General features: G+C 42.8%; 1 protein-coding gene across 2 annotated transcripts in view; it reads left to right on the plus strand.

Moving 5' to 3' along the window:
• AK5 (adenylate kinase 5) overlaps window positions 1–17672 on the plus strand; it is a 266202-nt gene that overhangs the window by 119417 nt on the left and 129113 nt on the right. The gene's annotated exons all lie outside the window — the stretch shown is intronic.

Raw genomic sequence — 17672 nt, forward strand, 5'->3', positions numbered from 1 at the left:
TGTGGTGTTGGAGAAGACTCTTGAGAGTCCCTTGGACTGCAAGGAGATCCAACCAGTCCATTCTGAAGGAGATCAGCCCTGGGATTTCTTTGGAGGGAATGATGCTGAAGCTGAAACTCTAGTACTTTGGCCACCTGATGTGAAGAGTTGACTCATTGGAAAAGCCCCTGAATCTGGGAGGGATTGTGGGCAGGAGGAGAAGGGGACGACCCAGGATGAGATGGCTGGATGACATCACGGACTCGATGGACGTGAGTCTGAGTGAACTCTGGGAGTTGGTGATGGACAGGGAGGCCTGGCGTGCTGCAATTCATGGGGTCGCAAAGAGTCAGACACGACTGAGCAACTGAACTGAACTGAACTGAAACAGTAACTACAGTTATCTGTCATCTCCCTGGAGTCACAGCCCAGCAAACAGTTAATATATGCACATGCCCAGGGATTTCTGTTAGAGGAAGCAGCTACCAAATCAAAAACTCCAAGAAAGCCTTCAAAGAACTTAAGGAAGCAAGAAAGTGCATCACCAGCCAATCCCTTCTCAGAAGGTGAACTCTAGAATTTTAAGGCAAAGGCACCCTTATTTTCTTCAAAGAAACTGTGGCTTTTGTACCTTTTCTCTTTGTCATTGAAAGACATGCCGTTCCTTTCCTTTCTTCATTTCAGTTTTTCTCAGTTGTTCAGAACTTGGCTCATGGATCAACGTCTCCAGAAAACCTTCTCGGACCCTCCCCAGCCCCACTGCCCACCTGTGCAGCCCCAGCTCCCAGGACACCCCAGGTGCACCCCATCGAGGCCTTTCCCGCATGAACTGTTCTTAACAATTGATCCGTTTCTCGACATAGACCTTAAACTCCATGGGGGCAGCTGTACTAGCCTGGGTGCTGTTCTCAGTTGGTCCAACTCTTCACGACCCCATGAACTGCAGCCCACCATGTTTGTCCATGGGATTCTCCAGGCAAGAATACTGGAGAGGATTGCTATCCCCTTCTCCAGGGGATCTTCCTGACCCAGGGATCAGACTCAAGTCTCCTGTGTCTCCTGCATTGCAGGCAGATTCTTTACCGCTGAGCCACTGGGGAAGCCCGCCCCACACCTTCATGAAGGCAGAAGCACTGCCATGTTTGACTGAATGAAATTTAACTATTTCTCCAAAATCGTACTCACTTCCTGCCCATGTCTTCAACAATGAGAAACATTAGTAAGACTCTTCTAAGAGTTATTTTATTATTCAGAATTATTTCTGACTATTCCAGTAAACTATGTTTTCATCAATGTTAAATGACATCCTAAAGAACTCTATAAAAAGAAACAATCTCTCAGTATTGGTAACAGAAAATGTGTATTAACTAAGAAGGAATTTGATTTAAACTCCCTAACTCTTTTTCTACTCGTAAGTGACATCTTTCATCCTAAGGTCCTGTGTTCACATTGCAAAATACATTTCCCTTCATTTTTCTTTTTCTGAACTGATCTCTGATTCCACTTGATCTCCACTGAATTGCCCATATAATTACAAAATGACCCTATTTGGCTATGACTGTAAAAGTCAACACTGCTAGTGAGAAATTTTTAAAAGTAAAAGAATGCAGCATCTCAACTAAGAAAAAAAATAAAAGGAAGGAAAAAAATAAGTAAAAGAAAACAGAATGAGCCTGATTTTCCCAGGGCCTAAATTAGCCCCTAGTCACCCATCTGGCACTTTCAGATGTTTCTTTCAGGCTGCCAGGGTACCACTTAGGGCTTGTAGAGGAGACATTGAGCACTGGAGAGAATGGAGCCTGTAATTAGCAAAGTTATCAAATGTCACACGAGGCTGAAAGTCGACTTCTGAGACTGTTAACTAGTTTCTTTAGTTTTAGACACTTTACTGGCAAATGTTTCAATCTTTATGTCACCACCTTGTAGCTTTTATAAAGTCTCAAACTGCTGGAATGCTGGGAGGAGAGGGAAAAAATGGAAAATAGGAAGGAAAAGGGATATTTTAATTAATTGAATTTCCTGGTTAATTCGGTCTGATGAGTATTTGTTGTCTAACTGCTGGGCTCAGCACCATATTAAGTATGGTAGAGAAAAGATAGGAACCACGTGAGGTTATTTACACCCACAGCAAGTTTATCTTGCCTATGCTCCTCTATTTTCTTCTTTTAACCTTTCTTTATCAAATCTTTTCAAAATATTTTAGTCCTCATTGGTGCCCTAATAATTACAAAAAACAGACATGATTTAATCTTCCTTCCGTGTATTTTCGCTATCTTGCGCACCCTGGAACAAAGTAGGTGCTCAGTAAGTCTTTACTGAATTGAATTGTATCATGGAGATCCGTGATGATCCCAAGACTTATTCGAAACTTTTCTTATGTGACAAAAATCCGCTGTGTCCACAGGGTGCCCAGGACACCCTGGCACTCTGTGCTGACCTAGAAGGTTGAGATCAGGGGAGGGAGGCACATGAGGGAGAGGATACATACATGTAATCACGACTGATTCACGTTGTTGTATGGCAGAAGCTAACACAACATGTAAACATTGTAAAGCAATTTTCCTCCAATTAAAAACTGGAGGAAAATTGTATCAATATACTTGATGAGCTGCAGATCTATTGAATATTTCTTAATTAACCTCTGAGTGAGAAGCAACATATCGTTTAGTTGTTGTTCAGTACTCAGTCATGTCCGACTCTTTGCAACCCCATGGACTGCAGCACTCCAGGCCTCCCTGTCATTTACCATCTCCCAGAGCCTGCTCAAACTCATGTCCATTGAGTCAGTGATGCCATCCAAACCATCTTGTCCTCTGTCATCCCCTTCTCCTCGTGCCTTCCACCTTTCCTAGCATCAGGGTCTTTTCCAATGAGTTGGCTCTTTGCATCAGGTGGCCAAAGTATTGGAGCTTCACCTTCAGCATCAGTCCTTCTAATGAATATTCAGGGTTGCTTTCCTTTAGGATGGACTGGTTTGATCTTGCTGTCCAAGGGACTCTCAAAAGTCTTCTCCAACACCACAGTTCAAAAGCATCAACTTTTCAGCGTTCAGCCTTCTTTATGGTTCAACTCTCACATCCGTACATGACTACTGGAAAAACCATAGCTTTGACCAAACAGACCTTTGTTGGCAAAGTAATGTCTCTGCTTTTTAATATGCTGTTTAGGTTGCTCTTTTAGAAGTATCTTAAAAATATATTGCAATGCATGAGACAGGGTACTCAGGGCTGGGGCACTGGGATGACCCTGAGGGATGGGATGGGGAGGGAGGAGGGTGGGGGTTTCAGGATGGGGAACACATGTACACCCATGCTGATTCATGTCAATGTATGGCAAAGACCGCTACAATTTTGTAAAGTAATTAGCCTCCAATTAAAATAAATTAATTAATTTTTTTTAATATATTGAATACTTTCCCATGTACTAAAATACTGGGTTTTTTTCAGCTACCTCCATTAGAACATCTCCAGGTTCAATCCCTGGTCAGGGAACTAAGATCCTGTAAGCTGTGCAGTGACAAAAAAAAAAACAACTGTTTATATCATTTATATATATGTTTTTTTTGGCAACATAATTTTACTTTTCTTTTCTCCCAGCTTGAGATATAATCGACATATTACATTGTATAAGTTTCAGATAGAGAATGTGATGATTTGATACACATATATGTTGTGAAATGATTCCCACAATAAGGTTAATAGACCCATCACCTCATATGATTATAATGTGTGTGTGTGTATTTGTGTGTGGTGAAAGCATCTAAGATCTACTCTCTTAGCAACTTTCCAATATATGAATACAGTATTGTTAACTATAGTCACCATCCTGAATATTAGATCCACAGAATTTATTCATCTTATAATGGAAATTTGTACCATTTGACTGACATCTCCCCATTCCTGCCCTCTCTTAGCCCCTGGCAACCACCATTCTCTGGAGTTTGGCTTTTTATAGATGCTGGACTTAATTTGAAAATTGTCTTATCATAGTGCCAACGGACCCATGAGCAAAATACTGAGCTCTTGATATCAGTTCATGATCTGGACATTGCTCAGCCCGAGGACGTCTGCTCTAGGGTTCTACTTGAGTCTCAAAGTATTAAAAACCAGCTACTGTAGCCACATACTCTCCAGCTCAAAAATTGTTCAAGACCCAGTTTCCACCACCGACTTGAATCTTTATGCTTTGGCTCTTCTCTTGCATCAACAACCTTCTGCACATCCTAAGACCTAGCCTTTCCCTCTTATTGCAGGTGGTCTGGCTTTGGATCCACTATCCCCTAATGAAACAACCAGAGCTCTGGGAAAGGAGTGTGGAATGCTGCCTGCCAGTCAGGGGCAGAGCTGACACCCTGGCTGGGATGTGGGGAGGAACCATTGAGCCAAGGCTGTGCCTCGGGTGCTCATGGATGGGGAACCAACCCTCTGAAGCAGAACCAGAAGAGTTTCTGCAGGAAGTGCTAGACTGAAAATGGACCCCTATCAGAAATCTACTCTCCAACCCCAGAAAGGCTTTTAGAAGGAGGGTAGGCTTACTCTTTCTCTGATTACTGAAGAAGGATTGACTGGTAATGAGAGGAGAAAAATAGAATCTTTGCTGGATGACTTTAGTTCTCTTAACAAACTGAAGGGCAGGATTGTTTAAGTTTTAGAAGCCTAATGGAGAAGGTACAACTAGAGCCAACAGTGGACCAAGAGGGATAGCCAACTTTCCTGTGAAAGTGATAGCCTTAAGCTAAAGACCCTGAGAAAGAGCCCTACTTGGAGTTGGGAAGTCATCTGCCTCTTGCTGTCAATTTTGCTTGTCCTTGCTCCTTCCGAGGCTCTGGGTCAGCCTACAGGGAGGTTCCTCTGCCAAAAGCCACATCCATTTGGCAGAGTACACATATCATACAGAGAAATAAAATTACCCACTATGGCCTCAAAATGGAAAGTCAGATCACGGATATTTGGGTATATGGCACCTAGACCTAGTTGGCTTGGCTTCAGGGGATTCTTAGAGGTCTATCCTGAGAGTACTCCATTAGGACTTTAGCCCTGATTTGCTCTACAAGAGCCCAGCTAAGATCTAAAGCTTCTGGGACTTCTCTAGTGGTTCAGTGGTTTAAGACTTCACCTTCGACCCCTGGTTGGGAGCTAAAATCCCACATGCCTTCTGGTCAAAAAAAACAAAACTTAAAATCAGAAGCAATATTGTAGCAAATTCAATAAAGACTTTAAAAATTGTCCAGATTAAAAAAAAATCTGGAAAAGAAAAAGATCTATGGCTGCCCCATGATTCTGATCCTGACACCTTGACAGTTCGATATAGGTAGATATGCACTCAGATCCTGGCTTGACCACCTACATGATCTTGGTCAAGTTATTTAATCTCTGAAACTGAGTTTTTAAATCTGAGGATGATGACACCTCTTCTAAATAATATTGTAGGGATTTAATGATAAAGTGTATAAAGGAAAGCTTAACAATTTATGGCACATAATAGATGCTCAAAAGAAATGGCAACAGTATCTAGTTCTTCAGTTAGTTCCCTTTCTTGTTGATTGCTATAAAGATTCTGGAAAAATGTCCTCAGAGCTAGTATAGTAGGAGTCACCAAAATTCTCTGGAGTAAGTCTTCTTCTCTCTAGCATAAGTCAGTCATTATTACATTGTTAAGATTTCAAGTTCAGGAAGAAATTTTTTTCTAAAGCACATTATAAATGCTGCAACCATTTCCTCTGGGATCTTTTCTTGTGTTGACTTTTTCCCAACAAAAATCTTTAGATGTTGTCCATGTCCATAATCAAAATGTTCAGTGAAAATAAAGATTCTATACAAATTGCTGAGAAAAGAAGTCCTTTACTCAGTTATTCACAACTTTCTAATGTTCTTGTACTCATCACTTTGCATACCAATTACATTTATTTTTAAATCTAGTTTCATTCACATTTTACCCTTATTTCATTCTGTAAGGAAATATGTTCTACACATCTCAGTTTTACAGGGACATGTCACAGTAATTCTGTTCATCAAAGCATGGGATTGGGACTTCCCTGATGGTCCAGTGGTTAGAACTTCGTGTTGTCACTGCCAAGAGCCTGGGTCCAATCCCTGATGCAGGAACTAAGATCCCATATGCCACAAGGTGTGGCCAAAAAAGTTAAATTAAATTAAATTTAAAAATAAAAAGCATGGAATTGATTTGGCTTTCCCAGACAGAATATTGTCCCTACCAGCCCTACCCCAACCAAATCTACTTTCATGCTTTTCTTCAAGTTTTGTGATTAATTATGAAGCTTTAGAAACGCAGTTCTGTGGAATATAAACTGTCATTACTATTGATATATTGCTGATAACTACAGGTTTCACTCCAATAATGGCAGGTTTTAAAATTATTACTATTTTAGTGAAAACTCCAGTTTTTGTTAGGGAAAAGTGAAATACTGTAAATAGGATACCAGCCAATTTGTTAGAAGAAAGTTTCTAGACATAGAAAAGTTTTGAAGGGCCAGTGATTTTTTTTAATTTATTAATTAACTTAAAGTTTTTTTCTTATTGAAATAGAATGGTAGTAATTTAGTCACTAAGTTGTGTCTGACTCTTGCAACCCCATGGATTGTAGCCCACCAGGCTCCTCTGTCTATGTGATTTTCCAGGTGAGAATACTGGAGTAGGTTGCCATTTCCTTCTCCTGGGGATCCTCCCAACCAAGGGACTGAACCCAGGTCTCCCTCAGTGCAGGCAGATTCTTTACTGATTGAGCATACAATATTATGTCAGTTTCAGATGTAAAGTTTTCTTTTGAATAGCAGAGATAGAGAGATCCAGGTGGAGTGTGAAATCCAAATATGAATTTTTAAAGACACAGGAAGGAAAACAATTATAGGTTTGCAGACAAGTTTGCTGGTCCATTTGAGCCCATCCCTAATGTCCACACCCTGAAGTCAGGATGCTCCACCTGGGTGTGGCCTGTAGAAACCTGCTGTTTACCACAGTTACTATGAGACTTGGGACATGCATTAGCAGACATCATTCTTTCATGCCCTATTGTTACATTTTATTGGAATGTAAGTGATTTACAATGTAGTATTACTTTCCTCTGTACAGCAAAGTGAATCAGTTATGTGCTAAGTCACTTCAGTCGTATCTAACTGTTTGTGACCCCATGGACTGTACCCAGCCAGGCTCCTCTGTCCATGGGATTCTCCAGGCCAGAATAGTGGAGCAGGTTGCCATGCCCTCCTCCAGGGCATCTTCCCAACCCAGGGATTGAACCCATGTCTCTCAGGTGTCCTGCATTGGCAGGCAGATTCTTTACCATTAGCACCACCTGGGAAGCCCAAATCAGTTATACATATGCATATATCCACTGTTTTTTATTCTTTTCCCATATAGGTCATTATAGAATATTGAGTATAGAGTTCCCTGTACTACTCTATTGTTCTTATTAGTTATCTGTTTTATAAATAGTATAGTATAGTGAAGTCGCTCAGTCGTGTCCAACTCTTTGTGACCCCATGGACTGTAACCTACCAGGCTTCTCCATCCATTGGATTCTCCAGGCAAGAATACTGAAGTGGGTTGCCATTTCCTTTTCCAGGGGATCTTCCCAGGTCTCCCACACTGGAAGCAGATGCTTTAACCTCTGAGTATGTATATGTCAGTCCCAGTCTCCCAATTTATCCCTCCCCTCAAGAGTCAGTGTTTTACATGTTGTTCAGTCGTGTCTGACTCTTTGCGACCCCATGAATTGCAGCACGCCAGGCCTCCCTGTCCATCACCGACTCCCGGAGTTCACTCAGACTCATGTCCATTGAGTCAGTGATGCCATCCAGCCATCTCATCCTCGGTTGTCCCCTTCTCCTCCTGCCCCCAATCCCTCCCAGCATCAGAGTCTTTCCAATGAGTCAACTCTTCACACGAGGTGGCCAAAGTACTGGAGTTTCAACTTCAGCATCATTCCTTCCAAAGAACATCCAGGGCTGATCTCCTTCAGAATGGACTGGTTGGATCTCCTTGCAGTCCAAGGGACTCTCAAGAGTCTTCTCCAACACCACAGTTCAAACGTATCAATTCTTCGGCCCTCACCCTTCTTCACAGTCCAACTCTCACATCCATACATGACCACAGGAAAAACCATAGCCTTGACTAGATGGACCTTAATCAGCAAAGTAATGTCTCTGCTTTTGAATATGCTGTCTAGGTTGGTCATAACTTTTCTTCCAAGGAGTAAGCATCTTTTAATTTCATGGTTGCAGTCACCATCTGCAGTGATCCTGGAGCCCCAAAAAATAAAGTCTGACACTGTTTCCACTGTTTCCCCATCTATTTCCCATGAAGTGATGGGACCGGATGCCATGATCTTCGTTTTCTGAAGGTTGAGCTTTAAGCCAACTTTGTCACTCTCCACTTTCACTTTCATCAAGAGGCTTTTTAGTTCTTCTTCACTTTCTGCCATAAGGGTGGTGTCATCTGCATATCTGAGGTGATTGATATTTCTCCCGGCAATCTTGATTCCAGCTTGTGTTTCTTCCAGTCCAGCGTTTCTCGTGATGTACTCTGCACATAAGTTAAATAAGCAGGGTGACAATATACAGCCTTGACGTATTCCTTTTCCTATTTGGAACCAGTCTGTTGTTTCATGTCCAGTTCTAACTGTTGCTTCCTGACCTGCATACAGATTTCTCAAGAGGCATGTCAGGTGGTCTGGTATTCCTATCTCTTTCAGAATTTTCCACAGTTTATTGTGATCCACACAGTCAACATCTTTGGCATAGTCAACAAAGCAGAAATAGATGTTTTTCTGGAACTCTCTTGCTTTTTCCATGATCCAGCGGATGTTGGCAATTTGATCTCTGGTTCCTCTACCTTTTCTAAAACCAGCTTGAACATCAGGAAGTTCATGGTTCACATATTGCTGAAGCCTGGCTTGGAGAACTTTGAGCATTACTTTACTAGCGTGTGAGATGAGTGCAATTGTGCGGTAGTTTGAGCATTATTTGGGATTGCCTTTCTTTGGGATTGGAATGAAAACTGGCCTTTTCCAGTCCTGTGGCCACTGCTGAGTTTTCCAAATTTGCTGGCATATTGAGTGCAGCACTTTCACAGCATCATCTTTCAGGATTTAAAATAGCTCCACTGGAATTCCATCACCTCCACTAGCTTTGTTCATAGTGATGCTTTCTAAGGCCTACTTGACTTCACATTCTGAGATGTCTGGCTCTAGATGAGTGATCACACCATCATGATTATCCAGGTCGTGAAGATCCTTTTTGTACAGTTCTTCCATGTATTCTTGCCACCTCCTCTTAATATCTTCTGCTTCTGTTAGGTCCATACCATTTCTGTCCTTTATCGAGCCCATCTTTGCATGAAATGTTCCTTTGGTATCTCTAATTTTCTTGAAGAGATCTCTAGTCTTTCCCATTCTGTTCTTGTCCTCTATTTCTTTGCATTGATCGCTGAAGAAGGCTTTCTTATCTCTTCTTGCTATTCTTTGGAACTCTGCATTCAGATGCTTATATCTTTCCTTTTCTCCTTTGCTTTTCGCTTATCTACTTTTCACAGCTGTTTGTAAGGCCTCCCCAGACAGCCATTTTGCTTTTTTGCATTTCTTATCCATGGGGATGGTCTTGATCCCTGTCTCCTGTACAATGTCACGAACCTCATTCCATAGTTCATCAGGCACTCTATCTATCAGATCTAGGCCCTTAAATCTATTTCTCACTTCCACTGTATAATCATAAGGGGTTTGATTTAGGTCATACCTAAATGGTCTAGCAGTTTTCCCTACTTTCTTCAATTTAAGTCTGAATTTGGCAATAAGGAGTTCATGATCTGAGCCACAGTCAGCTCCCGGTCTTGTTTTTGCTGACTGTATAGAGCTTCTCCATCTTTGGCTGCAAAGAATATAATCAATCTGATTTCGGTGTTGACCCATCTGGTGATGTCCATGTGTAGAGTCTTCTCTTGTGTTGTTGGAAGAGGGTGTTTGCCAGTGAAAATGACGAGTGCATTTTCTTGGCAAACTCTGTTAGTCTTTGCCCTGCTTCATTATGCATTCCAAGGCCAAATTTGCCTGTTACTCCAGGTGTTTCTTGACTTCCCACTTTTGCATTCCAGTCCCCTATAATGAAAAGGACGTCTTTTTGGGGTGTTAGTTCTACAAGGTCTTGTAGGTCTTCATAGACCCGTTCAACTTCAGCTTCTTCAGCATTACTGGTTGGGGCATAGACTTGGATAACTGTGATATTGAATGGTTTGCCTTGGAAACGAACAGAGATCATTCTGTCGTTTTTGGGATTGCATCCAAGTACTGCATTTCGGACTCTTTTGCTGACCATGATGGCTACTCCATTTACATGTTGAGGGATCTCCAATACCAAATGATGAAAACCATCTGGTAGAGACCAGGCTTAACTGAAATCTCTGCAGGAAACCAGAGGGAAGTAAAACATTCAAGAAGCTGGCTTGATGTTCAGAGAATGATATTTATGGGATATATAAAACTGAGATAATACTAATAACAGAGCCAATTTATTTCCTTCTCAAACGTTGAAGCATAGAAGAAAAACAGGAGACAGACCTAAGTTTAATGAAAGGTGGAATCTAAAAAGACTGAACTTTTATTCTCCTTTTTGAGTCCATTTAATATATTTTATAGACCTAATATTCCTACGGAGAAGGCAATGGCACCCCACTCCAGTACTCTTGCCTGGAAAATCCCACGGGTGGAGGAGCCTGGAAGGCTGCAGTCCTTGGGGTCGCTAAGGGTCGGACATGACTGAGCGACTTCACTTTCACTTTTCGCTTTCATGCACTGGAGAAGGAAATGGCAACCCACTCCAGTGTTCTTGCCTGGAGAATCCCAGGGACAGAGGAGCCTGGTGGGCTGCCGTCTATGGGGTCGCACAGAGTCGGACACGACTGAAGCGACTTAGCAGCAGCAGCAGCAGCAGCAACATTCCTAGCTAGCAATGCTAAGAATACAGAAAGCCTCATCTCTATGGAGAAGATCTGGGAAGCTTGTTGCAGTCTGAAAATCAGAGTCAAGAGAAAACAAATAAGAATTCATTTCTGCCATTAAAATTGCAAACCATCATTGTTGCAATCTACTATAATTTCCTTTCCTAATCTAGATATATTTTGTATGATTTTGAAAGCTGTTACAACATTTGTTATTCAAATTAAAACATGTGTTGTAAAGTGAACTGGGAAATTTGGTAAGCATCTCATTTTGAAATTTCCAATTGACCTCCCCAGCCCTCTTACATTAAATGACATAAAACAAATCATGCAGACCATGTCCTCTGCAAGTTCTTTCCCTCAGAAAAAGAAAAGAGAAAAGAAAATTTTGTTAAGATTGCTAGACATTAAACACCAACTACCAAAAAGATTAAGTGCTCGTATAACCACAGAATTTCAGAGCTGGGAACAACCTCAGACATCAACTGGTCTAGTGGCACACAATTTCATCTGCCCCCTGAAGCTTGTTGCTGACCCACAAGATCTATAAAAACTGTTCTATCTAGAACCTTAATAATCCTATACCTATGCTCGTGTTCAGTCACTCTGTCGTGTCTGACTCTGTGACCCTTTGGACAGTGGCCCGCCAGGCTCCTCGTCCATGGGATATCCCGGGCAGGAATACTGGAGTGTTCTGCTGTTTCCTCCTCCAGGGGATCTTCCTGACTCAGAGACTGAACCTTCATCTCCTGTTGTCTCCTCTGCAGTATTACCACTTCTGCTATTCTTCGTATTTTGGAGTTTGCAGCACAGGTTCTTTCAGCTCAAAATCAGACAGAAAGAGGGAAAGGGATGGAGAGGGAAGGAGAGAAAGAAGAAAGAGAGAGGAGGAGTTCAGTTCAGTTCAGTCGCTCAGTCGTGTCCAACTCTTTGAGACCGCATGAATTGCAGGATGCCAGGCCTCCCTGTCCATCACCAACTCCCAGAGTTCACTCAGACTCACGTCCATCGAGTCAGTGATGCCATCCAGCCATCTCATCCTCTGTCATCCCCTTCTCCTCCTGCCCTCAATCCCTCTCAGCAGGAAGAGTGTAGAGTCTCAACACACTTTTTAGAAACCCCAAAACTGAGAATGCTTTGGTATAGATGAGAGTTTCTCAGCTTTGGCATTACTGACATTTTATTTATTTATTTATTTTTTCTGATGGAACTGAGCTTTTTTTTTTTTTTTTTTTTTACTTTATTTTACCTTACAATGTGGCTCAGAGGTTAAAGTGTCTGCCTCCAAATGTGGGAGACCTGGGTTCAATCCCTGAGTCGGGAAGATCCCCTGGAGTAGGAAATGGTAACCCACTCCAGTATTCTTGCCTGGAGAATCCCATGGATAGAGAAGCCTGGTAGGCTACAGTCCACGGGGTCGTAAACAGTGGGACACGACTAAGTGACTTCAACTTCACCTTCACCTTTACCTTACAATACTGTATTGGTTTGGATAATTCTTTGTTGTGAAGGGGCTGTCTTGTGCACTATAAGATATTTAGCAGCATCCCTGGCCAATCTCTTCCCTGCCAGTTGTGACAACCAAAAATATCTAGCAACATTGTCAAATTTGGGGCAGGAGTGGAAGCGGATGGACCACGTTATTCCTGGTTGAGAACCATTGATGTGTATGGTTTGTGAAGAAACAAATAACAGGTAAAATGTCTGATGATTGAAAAGCCAGTTCTCTACTAATCATACTCACAACCTCTCCAACAATGACTGTTATTATTTCATAAAGACCTTTTCCTTGAAGTAGCAGCTGTCCTGATAGCACTCAATCAGAATGCTCTCCAAGATCAGTATGCCACATTATTGGCCAAACAGCTAGACAGAGAGTCCAATTCTAGTCATGGAGCTGCAAACGTGGTATGTTACAGAAAATAAGAAAATCTAGGTTAAATTCTGTGGTCCTGATGCAGAGGTCACTGGGCTTCATCAGCTTTTGCATAATCCCAGAGTTGAGTTGGCCATGTAGGTGTCATCTTCCTTCCTTGGGGCTCCCTGTTCATCATCCAAGTGCTTCAGTTCAGTTCGGTTCAGTTCAGTTGCTCAGTCATGTCCGACTCTTTGCAACCCCATGAAGTGCAGCATGCTAGGACTCCCTGTCCATCACCAACCCCCAGAGTTCACCCAAACTCATGTCCATCGAGTTGATGAGTCAACTCTTCACATGAGGTGGCCAAAGTACTGGAGTTTCAGCTTTAGCATCAGTCCTTCCAAAGAACACCCTGGACTGATCTCCTTTAGAATTGACTTGTTGGATCTCCTTGCAGTCCAAGGGACTCTCAAGAGTCTTCCCCAACACAGTTCTAAAGCATCAATTCTTTGGTGCTCAGCTTTCTTCACAGTCCAGCTCTCACATACATACATGACCATAGGAAAAACCATAGCCTTGACTAGGCAGACCTTTGTTGGCAAAGTGATGTCTGCTTTTGAATATGCTATCTAGGTTGGTCATAACTTTACTTCCAAGGAGAAAGCGTCTTTTAATTTCATGGCTGCAGTCACCATCTGCAGTGATTCTGGAGCCCCCAAAAGTAAAGTCTGACACTGTTTCCGCTGTTTGCCCATCTATTTCCCATGAAGTGATGGGACCAGATGCCATGATCTTCGTTTTCTGAATGTTGAGCTTTAAGCCAACTTTTTCATTCTCCTCTTTCACTTTCATCAAGAGGCTTTTTAGTTCCTCTTCACTTTCTGCCATAAGGGTGGTGTCATCTGCATATCTGAGGTGATTGATATTTCTCCCGGCAATCTTGATTCCAGCTTGTGCTTCTTCCAGCCCAGCGTATCTCATGATGTACTCTGCATAGAAGTTAAATAGGCAGGGTGACAATATACAGCCTTGACATACTCCTTTTCCAGTGCTTACTACTACTAAGTCACTTTAGTCGTGTCCAACTCTTTGCGACCCCATAGACGGCATCCCACCAGGCTCCCCTGTCCCTGGGATTCTCAAGGCAAGAACACGGAGTGGGTTGCCATTTCCTTCTCCAATGCATGAAAGTGAAAACTGCAAGTGAAGTCACTCAGTCGTGTCCGACCCTCAGCAACCCCAAGGACTGCAGCCTACCAGGTTCCTCCATCCATAGGATTTTCCAGGCAAGAGTACTGGAGTGGGGTGCCATTGCCTTCTCCAGGGAGTGGTCAATTCAAGAGTCTACCAAGGACATAGTAGTTACTCAGCAAATATTTGTTGAATGCTTTCATGAAAGATGTTTTACTTTGGGTATTTTGCCTTTTGGATTGGACAATTAAGCACTTTATTGTTCCAGAGCTAAACATATCCTCGTTCAAATCAGTTGGAGGATAGGCTATCTCCTAGAAAATCTCAAAGTCACTCATATTTCATATTCCACAATCCTCAAGTTAAAAAAAAAAGTGTGTGTGTGTGTGTGTGTGTGTAAGCAAACACCTGCCTTGTCCAAAGTATAGAAGCAATCAAAGGTGTATAGACAATACTCTCTCAATGAAGAACCGCAGTTAAGCCAGGGTCTCTACTGGTGTGTTAAATATACCGTCTCTTTAGTTCTCACAATAATCACATTATATAGATGCTAAGCACAGGGAAATATATTGTTCAAGGTCAGACAGCAGCTACAGGGGAAGCAGAAATTCAAATCAAGGTCTGATTGAGTTTTCAGCTGCCTAAGCCAGTTTACAAGCCTCCCTTGACTCACTTGGCCCATGTGCCCCAGGCCTCTTTTGCCTGTTGAACAGAGAACTGTTGGTCTACTGCGGCCCTGCCCTCCAGGGTAGCTGACAGAACCCACCCTCCGCCCCCTGCCAAGCCTCTTCAGGACTGAGGGCTGAGCTTCATCACCTGAACCTGGTGAGAGCCTATGTAGAGACGACCCCAGGACCCAACCAGACCAGACCTGCAGGGGGTTGGTGCCTTTCAGCACTTCCTGATCCACACACTCTGCTGCTCCCTGGAGCATGGGATCTGGCTTCCAGGGGCTCCCCTAGGGTCGAGGCAACCAAACCAGAGGTGGGGGAACTCAAACTCTTCTTAAAGAAAACTGGGACCAGTGGAAGACTGTAAACTACAAGACAGCATATACATGCCTCTCCCTTCCTTCTCCCTCAGACTGTTCTGAGATAGACTGGTTCCATTTAGTCTTTCTGGAGACCAGCTGTGACTTCTCGTGAAGCTGGGCCCCAGATCAGTACTATGTCACCTTACATCTGCTTCACTTCTTGCTTTGTCTCAGTTCCCCTTTTCCTTCAGACTTACTGCCCTGGTGTTACACACATGCACACACACAGCCCCCAGTAAAGTGTTAATCTGTAAGTTTTGCTTTGGTTCTGCTTTTTAAGGTACTGCAGCTAAAACATAAGCTTTAATTTATGAAATTACACGTTGTTACCCATCTTCCAAAAGTCCAAGAAAAATAAAAATAAACCTTTTATTAGTGGAGCTTACCCCATACTGATCATAACTGACAAATATTTTAAAAGAAAAAAAAAGAAGCCATGGTCTACAGGTGTGGGAAGCAGTGCATTAAGGTGGCACTAATCTTGCCTTGAAGAAGGCTGAGTGCTGAAGAATTGATGCTTTTGAACTGTGGTGTTGGAGAAGACTCTTGAGAATCCCTTGGACTGCAAGGAGATCCAACCAGTCCATTCTAAAGGAGATCAGCCCTGGGTGTTCTTTGGAAGGAACACCCTTCTTTCTAAAGCTGAAACTCCAGTACTTTGGCCACCTCATGCGAAGAGTTGACTCATTGGAAAAGACTCTGATTCTGGGAGGGATTGAGGGCAGGAGGAGAAGGGGAAGACAGAGGATGAGATGGCTGGATGGCATCACCAACTCAATGGATGTGAGTTTGAGTGAACTCCGGGAGTTGGTGATGGACAGGGAGGCTGGTGTGCTGCAATTCATGGGGTCGCAAACAGTCGGACACGACTGAGCGATGAGCTGACCTGAATCTTGCCTTAGCTGCCTAGCCACCATATGCTTTTCTCCCTCTTGCATTTGGACAAAAGGCTGTGTTAACACTTGTTTGAGTTCCAGGGCTCTGTTTATCTGGCTATGATGATCCTGTGTGGCCTAGTAGGATGGAAAGTGTCAACTGTCCTAAATTCAAGTCCTACTGCTTCTGCATATTTGGTGTTTGACTTGAGAAAGTAATAATACCTGCGTAGATATTTCCTCACCTGTAAAATAGAAACAAGACGATCTGCCTCACCTTTCCCATGGCTGACGTGACACAGTTGAGCGTATGTTGAAGCATCGCACAGGTGTGCTTTAACTGTGTGAGGGGAGGTTAGGTAATAACTTTCTAATTTAGTCTTCTGAATTCCCACCACTAAAAATAATGAAGCACTTCAGTAGAAAATATAAAGGAATAAATCACTTAAATCTTTTCAAATATGTTTAACGTAATAATTAAGCTTAAAAACCAAGATGGACTAGGGACTTCCCTAGCGGTCCAGTGGGTAAGACACTGAGCTTACACTGCAGGGGACACTGGTTCAATCCCTAGTCTGGGAACTAAGATTCCACAAGCCGTGCAGCATAGCCAAGAAATAGAGGAGGAAAAAAAAGCTGTGCTGGAATAAAAGAGAGTAGATTTTCCCTCCCACATGAAGCAAACAAACAGAAATAAACAGAATATATATTTTTAAAAAACAATTTTAAGACAGTGGATGTCAGACAGCCAGATGATTCTACAAGAGAAAGGAAACGTGTGATTGGCCCTGTGATTGCCCTCGGCTGACCACTGGAGAATTTCCAGGCTACAGCGCATGGAGAAGGAAGCCGTGGTGGACTTCACGAGTTGAGCAGATGGAGCTGAGACCCCAAGAGACAAAGGTGGCTGGAGTTCAAAGGACAGAGTATCAAAGATGCAGGAGATGCACAGAGAGAAAGCTCTGGAGATCCGCAGGATCCAGCAGAGCACGAATCAGGGCATGCACTTGAGGAAACTGCACAAAGCTGAGGGGAAACGGCCCAGAGGATCCGCAGGGACAGTGTCTAGAGCTCGCACTGGGCTAAGAAGAGTGCCTGTTTCTACCAGCCAGCCTAAAAAAAAAATCCCTTAATTCACAAGGCACTGGGCAGAGTACTTGAAAAAAACTTGCCACAACAGTGGGAAATAATTAACCATAAACTAAATACTGCTGTGATCCAGTCTAATAAATCTTAGACACGTGACCTGAAAGGATCAAGTAGTTTGCAATAATTAAACTTCATTCCAGAACAAAGCTCAAAAATATTTATGGAAGTTATTATAGTTGTATTTCATATGTTCAAAAACCTTGCATTTCATATCTTCAAAACTTTCTATAGAGAATTTCTAAAACTCAAATCAAATATCTATGGATAAAAACTACAGTGTTCAAGATAAAAGATGTCTGCTGCTGCTGGTGCTAAGTCGCTTCAGTCATGTCCGACTCTGTGCAACCCCATAGACGGCAGCCCACCAGGCTCCTCTGTCCCTGGGATTCTCCAGGCAAGAACACTGGAGTGGGTTGCCATTTCCTTCTCCAGTGCATGAAACGGAAAAGTGAAAGTGAAGTCGCTCAGTTGTGTCCGACTCTTTGCGACCCCATGGACTGCAGCCTACCAGGTCCCTCCGTCCATGGGATTTTCCAGGCAAGAGTACTGGAGTGGGTTGCCATGTCCTTCTCCCAAAAGACGTCTAGGATGGAATAAATAGTATATCCATACAATGAAATACTACTGAGCAATGAAAAGGA

This window comes from Capra hircus, chromosome 3, assembly GCF_001704415.2.
Source record: "Capra hircus breed San Clemente chromosome 3, ASM170441v1, whole genome shotgun sequence".
Taxonomy (NCBI): Eukaryota; Metazoa; Chordata; class Mammalia; order Artiodactyla; family Bovidae; genus Capra; species Capra hircus.